Below are 14,618 nucleotides of genomic sequence, written 5' to 3' on the forward strand. Positions count from 1 at the left end.
TTTACTTTTTGCGGTACGCGGGCCACTCACTGTTGTGGCCTCTCCCGTCGCGGAGCACAGGCTCCGGACGCGCAGGGGCAGCGGCCATGGCTCACGGGCCCAGCCGCTCCGCGTCATGTGGGATCTTCCAGGACCGGGGCACGAACTCATGTTCCCTGCATCGGCAGGTGGACTCTCAACCACTGCGCCGCCAGGGAATCCCCCCCCCCTATTCTTTGTATAAACGCTTATTCCCCCTGAAGGTGTGTAAACACAGCCAGAACATGCCCCCTCGGGCTATTCAGTGGACAGAAATAAGGGTGGCAGTATTAGCTAGCAATCAGAACAGCAAGCACTCTCATCTAGACTTAGCCGTTCCCTGCCCAGGTATATACCCTGGAGAAACACACATGTTCTAAGAAACAACTCTGAGAATGTTTAGAGCAAAAATAACTGAACAGCAAAACACGGGAAACAGCCCAAATTTCCATCAGCAGAATTAGTACAGCAGGATATGAAGAGACTGGAATATTCAATAGTGAAAAATAAATGAGCTACACACATTAGCATAGATCAACTTCTCATGATTTTTAAAAACATCAAAAGAATGGGATACAGTTCCACTCATGGAACCATTCTGAAACAAGCTCAAACAATGGATTGCATAGGGTACATGTTTAAAAAAAACGGTAGCTAAAAATGAGGGAAGAGTAAACCCAAACTTGAGGACAGTTTTCTCTAGGGTGGAAAGGCTAGGTCAAGGAGGTTGACACAAGGCTGTTAGTGCTGCTGGGAATCGTTCTGTCTCTTAAGCAAGATGGTAGGTACACAGGTGTTGTATTTTTCACATTTTACTAACTCTGAAATCAGGATGGTCCTACGATCACCGTGGCACTTGTGAGGAAGTGATTGCCAATGCCTTTCTCTTTTCATCACTTGTATTTATGCACAAAAATGATGTCAGAAAGGCTTGGCATCTTTAAATTACATTGATTTAAGGTAAAGTACAAGAACCCTTGTTTGGTTATTAGGAAAAGAAGGAACGATATGCCTATTTTACAGATGAGAACACTGAGGCTCAGAGAAGGTAACCTGCTCCAGTCGCACAATGGGATCTTTGCAGAACAGTGATCCACCAGCCCACTTCTTTATGCAAAGCCCTGTCTGTAGTATGCGAAGGAAGCAAGCAAACAAGCCTGAGATAGGACCAGCACAAGAACCCGAGGCAGCAGCATTCTTACCATCATGTTCCAAAACTACAGAGATGAGCGTCAATTTTTACTAGATTGAGGGGAGGGAGGGGCGGGGGCTGGGAGCCGGTTTTCGAACTTCAGTGACCTCACAGCTCTTAGCTGGCCTTATCTCGAGGGAATCCATTCCACCCTTGAGCTGTGTCTGGCTCCCAGGCTTCTACCTCTAGCCTCTGGCATGACCCGGGCTGCAGCCAGAAACAGGCTCCCACCTGAAATTCCAGCGTTCACTCCTGGAACGTCCAGCATCCAGTCCTCCTCCAGACACTAATTAAACTTTTGAATGCCCTGCTCAGAAGGGTTTCTCCACACCAAATCTGCAGGAACTTTTTTCTTCTGGGGCTCCAAAGCCAAATCCTTAAAGCTCACATGAGGGAGAGTATTTGTTAGGTCAGAGCATCCTTGTTGATTGGACTTTCAGTTTGTGACGTCCACAGACCTCATCACGGGAGGGTGGGGAGAGGTCTCTTCTGTTGGTGGACGGAATGGTGGGCACTTGGTGGGGAGCACTGATGAGAAAGGGAGACAGCCCAAGACCTACACGTATGCACTGTTTCCCCTGGCCCAACAAGGTTCCTGACCCCAGGATTAACCCAGAGTTTCCGAGAAGACTAGGAGCTGCAGGGAGACACAATTAATGGTTTACTCTCCACCAGCTTTTCCTTGGACCCAAGGAGGAGAAATTACAAAAAGATCACATCACACTCCTTTCATCTTATGATTTCCACACAGGCAAGTGCAGGGAAACACTAGTCTGAAGGAAGAAAATGCATTAAAAACACGTGCATAGGGACTTCCCTGGTGGCGCAGTGGTTAAGAATCCACCTGCCGACGCAGGGGACCCGGCTTCGAGCCCTGGTCCAGGAAGATCCCACATGCCACGGAGCAACTAAGCCCGTGTGCCACAACTACTGAGCCTGTGCACTAGAGCCCGCGAGCCACAACTACCGAAGCCCGCACGCCTAGAGCCCGTGCTCCCCAACAAGAGAAGCCAAAAATAAATAATAAAATAAATTTACAGAAAAAAAAAAACACGTGCATAGCCCCTAGCTGTTTATAAAGTTCTTGAACGCGTGTGCCCCCTTCCGATTCTCACATCTTTCCATTTTGCAGATAAGCAAACGGAAGTTCAGAGCATTTAAAGGACTCGCTCAAGGTGGGAGGTGATGGTGCAGAGAGGGAGCTACCTCAGTGCAACAACTTTCAGACAGTGTGCCACCCCGGTCCCGCACACAGGTACACAGATGGTGGAGGAGACAGGCCAGCACGAGTAATGATCACAAATCTGAGTGACAAATACAATGAGAGACGTGTGTTTGGGGACGGGATCTATTCAGAGGAGGGCTTCTGGGGCATGGGAAGGAGTTCTGGGTTAGGGAAGGCTTCACAGGGGAATTGGCACTCACCATCGTCCACGTTTACTGAGATTCTATGAAAGGACAGACTAAGGACCGCCACTGCCAACTCTGCCTTATTCGATACAATTAAACCATGAGCTGAAATGGTTCCAATTGATCCCATCATCTTACATTCCTATAGAGTTCATCCAGTAGCTGAATTTGGGGGAGGAAAAGAAAAAGGACCCACACAAAACTTTCCCACTTGAAGACATTTTTATTTTGGTAACGCACCTGAGTCCCTGGCAGGATGGGCCTGTCCTCCACGGGGGCAATGGGGTGTTTGGGAGAGGATGGGGGCCCTGCCCTGACGGGGCAGCTGGGGGATGAGGCAAAGGGCTTTGTGACCTTGATAGGTCACAAAGGGCTTTGTGACCGTGATAGGTCACAAAGGGCATCAGAGGATAAATAGGCTGTGCCGGGGGTTAGGCTGAGAAAGTGGTGACTTCTCTCACTAGGACGGAAGTTCACCACAGCCTCTTGGGGAGATAGAAACCCAGAAGCAGAAGTGAGGTGAGGCGGAGGGCAGCCTACCATAGCTCTCGACACACTTGAAGAGATTCAGCCTGGGCTCCAGGCGCCCTGCAGCATCCCCGCTGGGATCATCTGTGCCCCTACCCACACCCCTGCCTCTGGGAGACCCTGAGGCAAACGTGGGGGCCTGTGGGGCGGGCTTGGAAGACCTGCCGTAGGGCCGCCTGTGTGACGCGGGAGCATCGCGGCTCACTCTTCTGCCAGTGAGGCCGAGGGAGGGAAGAGCCAGGGACCCGCCTTCACCGCGCTGCCTGTCGGGATCAAAGACAGCCATGAGTGGCGACTCTCTGCTCCCGTATCACACGGCCCGGAGCAGCACCTGGGTGGACCTGTTCCACACCACCGCGGGGAAGCTGCAGCGGCAACTGCACAAGGGAGAATATGACATATTCAAGTACGCAGCAATATTCGAGAGTGACTTTATCCAGGTCACGAAGAGGGGAGACGCGATTGACGTGCACAACTGGGGCGGCATGGTGACCATGGGCATCACATCCAGCAGCCCCGTCCTCCCACTCCCAGACATCATGCTGCTGGCCCGACGGGCCACCGGCTCTGAAAAGCACACCGAGCGCAGCCAGGCCACCAAGGGGAAGAGCCACAAGGCTGCAAAGACCTTAGAGCTCACCAGGCTCCTTCCCTTGGACTTCGTGAGGATCTCCACTCACAATCGTGAGAAACAACAGCTGCGCGTGAAGCTGGCCACTGGCCGCTGCTTCTACCTGCAGCTGTGTCCCCCTCTGGACGTGCGGGAAGACCTCTTCGCCGAGTGGGAACAGCTCATTGACCTCCTGCGACCACCAGTGGACAGTGAAAGCCACACCTATGCCGTTCCCGTCTGGGACATGACCTGCATGCCTGTGTTCGAGGAGGAGCAGGACGGGAGGAGGCCGGCTGTGGAGGATTTCCAAGGAAAGGGGGATCGGGACCAGGTGAGCGCCAGCAGCTTCCACACGTGCCCTGAGGTGGCCGGGGCCACGCCTGCAGCTTCTGCTGGGGGGCACGGAATCCACCTGGACTCCCACAAGTCCGATACCATGCCCGATGTGGCCCCTGCGAAAGCCAAGCCTACTATACGGCTTGACAAAGCGTGAGCATCGCAGTCAACGACAAAGGTGGAGACAGCAGGGGTGGCAGGAGGCACCGCAGCGGGTGCTCTGAGCCCGGCAGTGATCAAGTCTCCTGCCGCTCAAGAGCAGAGCACGGCCAGAGCAGCCACAGCCAGCGACGGGCCTGGAGGAAGCAAAACCACCCTAGCCACTGGGGACACTGCCAGAACATCCCTGAGGAGCGGGAAAACGGCCTTGGCAGGTGCTGAGAACAATTCACAGTATGCTTCCAGCATGTCCACCAGCCTCTCCGCAGGGGCCGGCATGACTGTGGTGGGGGCAGAACCTACCAGCAAGACTGTCAAAGGAAGAGCCGACAGGGAGGATGAGGGGACCCTCGTCTCAAGCTTGCCACAGGAAGGCAAAGCGAGCGAACAGGATGGCAGCTCACAGAGAGTGTCCCAGGCCCGCAAGGGAAGAAGGGAGAGGAGGGAGCACTGGGGAGAGGACAGAACTCTGACGAGCCCCTCGCTCTGCAGTTCCGTGGAAAGCCACCAGGAGGCAGCGGGGAGCAAGACCATCCCCAAAGCAGCTGGCCCGTGCTCAGGCGGCCGCAGAGCCACTAGAGATGACCAAAAGGCCAAAGGCCACGGCAGCCCGGGGGGCAGCGAGCAGGGCACTGCTCCCAAAGGCATCAGCCGTGCTCCCATCACCAGTGAGTCCAAGACCTCGCACAAATCGGGCAGGAGCGTATCTCCAGCGCGTTCAGGTCCCACCACCAAGAGACTCAACAGGATCAGCTCTTTCTTCAGGAACATGAGAGCCAGACTTACCAAAAAGACAGTGGCCTCATCACGAAATAAACATGGGAGCACCCTGGCGAAGCCAGTGCAAGGGACCCGAATGGAGGCCATCCCAGAGACAGCAGAGAGTGGCCAGGGGCTGGAAATCGCTGGTGTGACATCGGAGACCATGGAGCCAGTGACCGTTGAAGCCCATCAATAGGACCTAGAGCTGGGAGCTGCAAAGGGGACCAGGGCTCTGGGAAGTACCCCTGGAGAGCCCACTTCAGCTTCCTTACTGCAATTTAAATAGAAAACCATACAATCTGAGAACGCATGCAGTGTTTTGTCTGAATTTCTAGGTCCCGAAGCCCAGCCGTAGACTCACAGTGGATTCTGTGATGTCACAGTCTGAGACCCAGTGTCCAGGCAAGGGCAGCCCCACCTCACACACATGCTCAGCGCCAACAGCAGTGCTCCATCTGGCTTCCACTCCTTTCTGGCTTTGCCCCTCAGGGCCATGGCTCAAAGTCACACTATGGTCTGGGAAGCTCTCCTTCACTATCCCCCTATTCTTTTATTTATTTATTTATTTATTTACTTTTTGCGGTACGCGGGCCACTCACTGTTGTGGCCTCTCCCGTCGCGGAGCACAGGCTCCGGACGCGCAGGGGCAGCGGCCATGGCTCACGGGCCCAGCCGCTCCGCGTCATGTGGGATCTTCCAGGACCGGGGCACGAACTCATGTTCCCTGCATCGGCAGGTGGACTCTCAACCACTGCGCCGCCAGGGAATCCCCCCCCCCTATTCTTTGTATAAACGCTTATTCCCCCTGAAGGTGTGTAAACACAGCCAGAACATGCCCCCTCGGGCTATTCAGTGGACAGAAATAAGGGTGGCAGTATTAGCTAGCAATCAGAACAGCAAGCACTCTCATCTAGACTTAGCCGTTCCCTGCCCAGGTATATACCCTGGAGAAACACACATGTTCTAAGAAACAACTCTGAGAATGTTTAGAGCAAAAATAACTGAACAGCAAAACACGGGAAACAGCCCAAATTTCCATCAGCAGAATTAGTACAGCAGGATATGAAGAGACTGGAATATTCAATAGTGAAAAATAAATGAGCTACACACATTAGCATAGATCAACTTCTCATGATTTTTAAAAACATCAAAAGAATGGGATACAGTTCCACTCATGGAACCATTCTGAAACAAGCTCAAACAATGGATTGCATAGGGTACATGTTTAAAAAAAACGGTAGCTAAAAATGAGGGAAGAGTAAACCCAAACTTGAGGACAGTTTTCTCTAGGGTGGAAAGGCTAGGTCAAGGAGGTTGACACAAGGCTGTTAGTGCTGCTGGGAATCGTTCTGTCTCTTAAGCAAGATGGTAGGTACACAGGTGTTGTATTTTTCACATTTTACTAACTCTGAAATCAGGATGGTCCTACGATCACCGTGGCACTTGTGAGGAAGTGATTGCCAATGCCTTTCTCTTTTCATCACTTGTATTTATGCACAAAAATGATGTCAGAAAGGCTTGGCATCTTTAAATTACATTGATTTAAGGTAAAGTACAAGAACCCTTGTTTGGTTATTAGGAAAAGAAGGAACGATATGCCTATTTTACAGATGAGAACACTGAGGCTCAGAGAAGGTAACCTGCTCCAGTCGCACAATGGGATCTTTGCAGAACAGTGATCCACCAGCCCACTTCTTTATGCAAAGCCCTGTCTGTAGTATGCGAAGGAAGCAAGCAAACAAGCCTGAGATAGGACCAGCACAAGAACCCGAGGCAGCAGCATTCTTACCATCATGTTCCAAAACTACAGAGATGAGCGTCAATTTTTACTAGATTGAGGGGAGGGAGGGGCGGGGGCTGGGAGCCGGTTTTCGAACTTCAGTGACCTCACAGCTCTTAGCTGGCCTTATCTCGAGGGAATCCATTCCACCCTTGAGCTGTGTCTGGCTCCCAGGCTTCTACCTCTAGCCTCTGGCATGACCCGGGCTGCAGCCAGAAACAGGCTCCCACCTGAAATTCCAGCGTTCACTCCTGGAACGTCCAGCATCCAGTCCTCCTCCAGACACTAATTAAACTTTTGAATGCCCTGCTCAGAAGGGTTTCTCCACACCAAATCTGCAGGAACTTTTTTCTTCTGGGGCTCCAAAGCCAAATCCTTAAAGCTCACATGAGGGAGAGTATTTGTTAGGTCAGAGCATCCTTGTTGATTGGACTTTCAGTTTGTGACGTCCACAGACCTCATCACGGGAGGGTGGGGAGAGGTCTCTTCTGTTGGTGGACGGAATGGTGGGCACTTGGTGGGGAGCACTGATGAGAAAGGGAGACAGCCCAAGACCTACACGTATGCACTGTTTCCCCTGGCCCAACAAGGTTCCTGACCCCAGGATTAACCCAGAGTTTCCGAGAAGACTAGGAGCTGCAGGGAGACACAATTAATGGTTTACTCTCCACCAGCTTTTCCTTGGACCCAAGGAGGAGAAATTACAAAAAGATCACATCACACTCCTTTCATCTTATGATTTCCACACAGGCAAGTGCAGGGAAACACTAGTCTGAAGGAAGAAAATGCATTAAAAACACGTGCATAGGGACTTCCCTGGTGGCGCAGTGGTTAAGAATCCACCTGCCGACGCAGGGGACCCGGCTTCGAGCCCTGGTCCAGGAAGATCCCACATGCCACGGAGCAACTAAGCCCGTGTGCCACAACTACTGAGCCTGTGCACTAGAGCCCGCGAGCCACAACTACCGAAGCCCGCACGCCTAGAGCCCGTGCTCCCCAACAAGAGAAGCCAAAAATAAATAATAAAATAAATTTACAGAAAAAAAAAAACACGTGCATAGCCCCTAGCTGTTTATAAAGTTCTTGAACGCGTGTGCCCCCTTCCGATTCTCACATCTTTCCATTTTGCAGATAAGCAAACGGAAGTTCAGAGCATTTAAAGGACTCGCTCAAGGTGGGAGGTGATGGTGCAGAGAGGGAGCTACCTCAGTGCAACAACTTTCAGACAGTGTGCCACCCCGGTCCCGCACACAGGTACACAGATGGTGGAGGAGACAGGCCAGCACGAGTAATGATCACAAATCTGAGTGACAAATACAATGAGAGACGTGTGTTTGGGGACGGGATCTATTCAGAGGAGGGCTTCTGGGGCATGGGAAGGAGTTCTGGGTTAGGGAAGGCTTCACAGGGGAATTGGCACTCACCATCGTCCACGTTTACTGAGATTCTATGAAAGGACAGACTAAGGACCGCCACTGCCAACTCTGCCTTATTCGATACAATTAAACCATGAGCTTAAATGGTTCAAATTGATCCCCTCATCTTACCTTCCTATAGAGTTCATCCAGTAGCTGAATTTGGGGGAGGCAAAGAAAAAGGACCCACACAAAACTTTCCCAGTTGAAGACACTGTTATTTTGGTAACGCACCTGAGTCCCTGGCAGGATGGGCCTGTCCTCCACGGGGGCAATGGGGTGTTTGGGAGAGGATGGGGGCCCTGCCCTGACGGGGCAGCTGGGGGATGAAGCAAAGGGCTTTGTGACCTTGATAGGTCACAAAGGGCTTTGTGACCGTGATAGGTCACAAAGGGCATCAGAGGATAAATAGGCTGTGCCGGGGGTTAGGCTGAGAAAGTGGTGACTTCTCTCACTAGGACGGAAGTTCACCACAGCCTCTTGGGGAGATAGAAACCCAGAAGCAGAAGTGAGGTGAGGCGGAGGGCAGCCTACCATAGCTCTCGACACACTTGAAGAGATTCAGCCTGGGCTCCAGGCGCCCTGCAGCGTCCCCGCTGGGATCATCTGTGCCCCTACCCACACCCCTGCCTCTGGGAGACCCTGAGGCAAACGTGGGGGCCTGTGGGGCAGGCTTGGAAGACCTGCCGTAGGGCCGCCTGTGTGACGCGGGAGCATCGCGGCTCGCTCTTCTGCCAGTGAGGCCGAGGGAGGGAAGAGCCAGGGACCCGCCTTCACCGCGCTGCCTGTCGGGATCAAAGACAGCCATGAGTGGCGACTCTCTGCTCCCGTATCACACGGCCCGGAGCAGCACCTGGGTGGACCTGTTCCACACCACCGCGGGGAAGCTGCAGCGGCAACTGCACAAGGGAGAATATGACATATTCAAGTACGCAGCAATATTCGAGAGTGACTTTATCCAGGTCACGAAGAGGGGAGACGCGATTGACGTGCACAACTGGGGCGGCATGGTGACCATGGGCATCACATCCAGCAGCCCCGTCCTCCCACTCCCAGACATCATGCTGCTGGCCCGACGGGCCACCGGCTCTAAAAAGCACGCCGAGCGCAGCCAGGCCACCAAGGGGAAGAGCCACAAGGCTGCAAAGACCTTAGAGCTCACCAGGCTCCTTCCCTTGGACTTCGTGAGGATCTCCACTCACAATCGTGAGAAACAACAGCTGCGCGTGAAGCTGGCCACTGGCCGCTGCTTCTACCTGCAGCTGTGTCCCCCTATGGACACGCGGGAAGACCTCTTCGCCGAGTGGGAACAGCTCATTGACCTCCTGCGACCACCAGTGGACAGTGAAAGCCACACCTATGCCGTTCCCGTCTGGGACATGACCTGCATGCCTGTGTTCGAGGAGGAGCAGGACGGGAGGAGCCCGGCTGTGGAGGATTTCCAAGGAAAGGGGGATCGGGACCAGGTGAGCGCCAGCAGCTTCCACACGTGCCCTGAGGTGGCCGGGGCCACGCCTGCAGCTTCTGCTGGGGGGCACGGAATCCACCTGGACTCCCACAAGTCCGATACCATGCCCGATGTGGCCCCTGCGAAAGCCAAGCCTACTACACGGCTTGACAAAGCGTCAGCATCGCAGTCAACGACAAAGGTGGAGACAGCAGGGGTGGCAGGAGGCACCGCAGCGGGTGCTCTGAGCCCGGCAGTGATCAAGTCTCCTGCCGCTCAAGAGCAGAGCACGGCCAGAGCAGCCACAGCCAGCGACGGGCCTGGAGGAAGCAAAACCACCCTAGCCACTGGGGACACTGCCAGAACATCCCTGAGGAGCGGGAAAACGGCCTTGGCAGGTGCTGAGAACAATTCACAGTATGCTTCCAGCATGTCCACCAGCCTCTCCGCAGGGGCCGGCATGACTGTGGTGGGAGCAGAACCTACCAGCAAGACTGTCAAAGGAAGAGCCGACAGGGAGGATGAGGGGACCCTCGTCTCAAGCTTGCCACAGGAAGGCAAAGCGAGCGAACAGGATGGCAGCTCACAGAGAGTGTCCCAGGCCCGCAAGGGAAGAAGGGAGAGGAGGGAGCACTGGGGAGAGGACAGAACTCTGACGAGCCCCTCGCTCTGCAGTTCCGTGGAAAGCCACCAGGAGGCAGCGGGGAGCAAGACCATCCCCAAAGCAGCTGGCCCGTGCTCAGGCGGCCGCAGAGCCACTAGAGATGACCAAAAGGCCAAAGGCCACGGCAGCCCGGGGGGCAGCGAGCAGGGCACTGCTCCCAAAGGCATCAGCCGTGCTCCCATCACCAGTGAGTCCAAGACCTCGCACAAATCGGGCAGGAGCGTATCTCCAGCGCGTTCAGGTCCCACCACCAAGAGACTCAACAGGATCAGCTCTTTCTTCAGGAACATGAGAGCCAGACTTACCAAAAAGACAGTGGCCTCATCACGAAATAAACATGGGAGCACCCTGGCGAAGCCAGTGCAAGGGACCCGAATGGAGGCCATCCCAGAGACAGCAGAGAGTGGCCAGGGGCTGGAAATCGCTGGTGTGACATCGGAGACCATGGAGCCAGTGACCGTTGAAGCCCATCAATAGGACCTAGAGCTGGGAGCTGCAAAGGGGACCAGGGCTCTGGGAAGTACCCCTGGAGAGCCCACTTCAGCTTCCTTACTGCAATTTAAATAGAAAACCATACAATCTGAGAACGCATGCAGTGTTTTGTCTGAATTTCTAGGTCCCGAAGCCCAGCCGTAGACTCACAGTGGATTCTGTGATGTCACAGTCTGAGACCCAGTGTCCAGGCAAGGGCAGCCCCACCTCACACACATGCTCAGCGCCAACAGCAGTGCTCCATCTGGCTTCCACTCCTTTCTGGCTTTGCCCCTCAGGGCCATGGCTCAAAGTCAGACTATGGTCTGGGAAGCTCTCCTTCACTATCCCCCTATTCTTTTATTTATTTATTTATTTATTTATTTTTTTTTTGCGGTACGCGGGCCACTCACTGTTGTGGCCTCTCCCGTCGCGGAGCACAGGCTCCGGACGCGCAGGGGCAGCGGCCATGGCTCACGGGCCCAGCCGCTCCGCGTCATGTGGGATCTTCCAGGACCGGGGCACGAACTCATGTTCCCTGCATCGGCAGGTGGACTCTCAACCACTGCGCCGCCAGGGAATCCCACCCCCCCTATTCTTTGTATAAACGCTTATTCCCCCTGAAGGTGTGTAAACACAGCCAGAACATGCCCCCTCGGGCTATTCAGTGGACAGAAATAAGGGTGGCAGTATTAGCTAGCAATCAGAACAGCAAGCACTCTCATCTAGACTTAGCCGTTCCCTGCCCAGGTATATACCCTGGAGAAACACACATGTTCTAAGAAACAACTCTGAGAATGTTTAGAGCAAAAATAACTGAACAGCAAAACACGGGAAACAGCCCAAATTTCCATCAGCAGAATTAGTACAGCAGGATATGAAGAGACTGGAATATTCAATAGTGAAAAATAAATGAGCTACACACATTAGCATAGATCAACTTCTCATGATTTTTAAAAACATCAAAAGAATGGGATACAGTTCCACTCATGGAACCATTCTGAAACAAGCTCAAACAATGGATTGCATAGGGTACATGTTTAAAAAAAACGGTAGCTAAAAATGAGGGAAGAGTAAACCCAAACTTGAGGACAGTTTTCTCTAGGGTGGAAAGGCTAGGTCAAGGAGGTTGACACAAGGCTGTTAGTGCTGCTGGGAATCGTTCTGTTTCTTAAGCAAGATGGTAGGTACACAGGTGTTGTATTTTTCACATTTTACTAACTCTGAAATCAGGATGGTCCTACGATCACCGTGGCACTTGTGAGGAAGTGATTGCCAATGCCTTTCTCTTTTCATCACTTGTATTTATGCACAAAAATGATGTCAGAAAGGCTTGGCATCTTTAAATTACATTGATTTAAGGTAAAGTACAAGAACCCTTGTTTGGTTATTAGGAAAAGAAGGAACGATATGCCTATTTTACAGATGAGAACACTGAGGCTCAGAGAAGGTAACCTGCTCCAGTCGCACAATGGGATCTTTGCAGAACAGTGATCCACCAGCCCACTTCTTTATGCAAAGCCCTGTCTGTAGTATGCGAAGGAAGCAAGCAAACAAGCCTGAGATAGGACCAGCACAAGAACCCGAGGCAGCAGCATTCTTACCATCATGTTCCAAAACTACAGAGATGAGCGTCAATTTTTACTAGATTGAGGGGAGGGAGGGGCGGGGGCTGGGAGCCGGTTTTCGAACTTCAGTGAGCTCACAGCTCTTAGCTGGCCTTATCTCGAGGGAATCCATTCCACCCTTGAGCTGTGTCTGGCTCCCAGGCTTCTACCTCTAGCCTCTGGCATGACCCGGGCTGCAGCCAGAAACAGGCTCCCACCTGAAATTCCAGCGTTCACTCCTGGAACGTCCAGCATCCAGTCCTCCTCCAGACACTAATTAAACTTTTGAATGCCCTGCTCAGAAGGGTTTCTCCACACCAAATCTGCAGGAACTTTTTTCTTCTGGGGCTCCAAAGCCAAATCCTTAAAGCTCACATGAGGGAGAGTATTTGTTAGGTCAGAGCATCCTTGTTGATTGGACTTTCAGTTTGTGACGTCCACAGACCTCATCACGGGAGGGTGGGGAGAGGTCTCTTCTGTTGGTGGACGGAATGGTGGGCACTTGGTGGGGAGCACTGATGAGAAAGGGAGACAGCCCAAGACCTACACGTATGCACTGTTTCCCCTGGCCCAACAAGGTTCCTGACCCCAGGATTAACCCAGAGTTTCCGAGAAGACTAGGAGCTGCAGGGAGACACAATTAATGGTTTACTCTCCACCAGCTTTTCCTTGGACCCAAGGAGGAGAAATTACAAAAAGATCACATCACACTCCTTTCATCTTATGATTTCCACACAGGCAAGTGCAGGGAAACACTAGTCTGAAGGAAGAAAATGCATTAAAAACACGTGCATAGGGACTTCCCTGGTGGCGCAGTGGTTAAGAATCCACCTGCCGACGCAGGGGACCCGGCTTCGAGCCCTGGTCCAGGAAGATCCCACATGCCACGGAGCAACTAAGCCCGTGTGCCACAACTACTGAGCCTGTGCACTAGAGCCCGCGAGCCACAACTACCGAAGCCCGCACGCCTAGAGCCCGTGCTCCCCAACAAGAGAAGCCAAAAATAAATAATAAAATAAATTTACAGAAAAAAAAAACACGTGCATAGCCCCTAGCTGTTTATAAAGTTCTTGAACGTGTGTGCCCCCTTCCGATTCTCACATCTTTCCATTTTGCAGATAAGCAAACGGAAGTTCAGAGCATTTAAAGGACTCGCTCAAGGTGGGAGGTGATGGTGCAGAGAGGGAGCTACCTCAGTGCAACAACTTTCAGACAGTGTGCCACCCCGGTCCCGCACACAGGTACACAGATGGTGGAGGAGACAGGCCAGCACGAGTAATGATCACAAATCTGAGTGACAAATACAATGAGAGACGTGTGGTTGGGGACGGGATCTATTCAGAGGAGGGCTTCTGGGGCATGGGAAGGAGTTCTGGGTTAGGGAAGGCTTCACAGGGGAATTGGCACTCACCATCGTCCACGTTTACTGAGATTCTATGAAAGGACACACTAAGGACCGCCACTGCCAACTCTGCCTTATTCGATACAATTAAACCATGAGCTGAAATGGTTCCAATTGATCCCCTCATCTTACCTTCCTATAGAGTTCATCCAGTAGCTGAATTTGGGGGAGGCAAAGAAAAAGGACCCACACAAAACTTTCCCAGTTGAAGACACTGTTATTTTGGTAACGCACCTGAGTCCCTGGCAGGATGGGCCTGTCCTCCACGGGGGCAATGGGGTGTTTGGGAGAGGATGGGGGCCCTGCCCTGACGGGGCAGCTGGGGGATGAGGCAAAGGGCTTTGTGACCTTGATAGGTCACAAAGGGCTTTGTGACCGTGATAGGTCACAAAGGGCATCAGAGGATAAATAGGCTGTGCCGGGGGTTAGGCTGAGAAAGTGGTGACTTCTCTCACTAGGACGGAAGTTCACCACAGCCTCTTGGGGAGATAGAAACCCAGAAGCAGAAGTGAGGTGAGGCGGAGGGCAGCCTACCATAGCTCTCGACACACTTGAAGAGATTCAGCCTGGGCTCCAGGCGCCCTGCAGCATCCCCGCTGGGATCATCTGTGCCCCTACCCACACCCCTGCCTCTGGGAGACCCTGAGGCAAACGTGGGGGCCTGTGGGGCGGGCTTGGAAGACCTGCCGTAGGGCCGCCTGTGTGACGCGGGAGCATCGCGGCTCACTCTTCTGCCAGTGAGGCCGAGGGAGGGAAGAGCCAGGGACCCGCCTTCACCGCGCTGCCTGTCGGGATCAAAGACAGCCATGAGTGG

This window comes from Mesoplodon densirostris, chromosome 2, assembly GCF_025265405.1.
Source record: "Mesoplodon densirostris isolate mMesDen1 chromosome 2, mMesDen1 primary haplotype, whole genome shotgun sequence".
Lineage (NCBI taxonomy): Eukaryota > Metazoa > Chordata > Mammalia > Artiodactyla > Ziphiidae > Mesoplodon > Mesoplodon densirostris.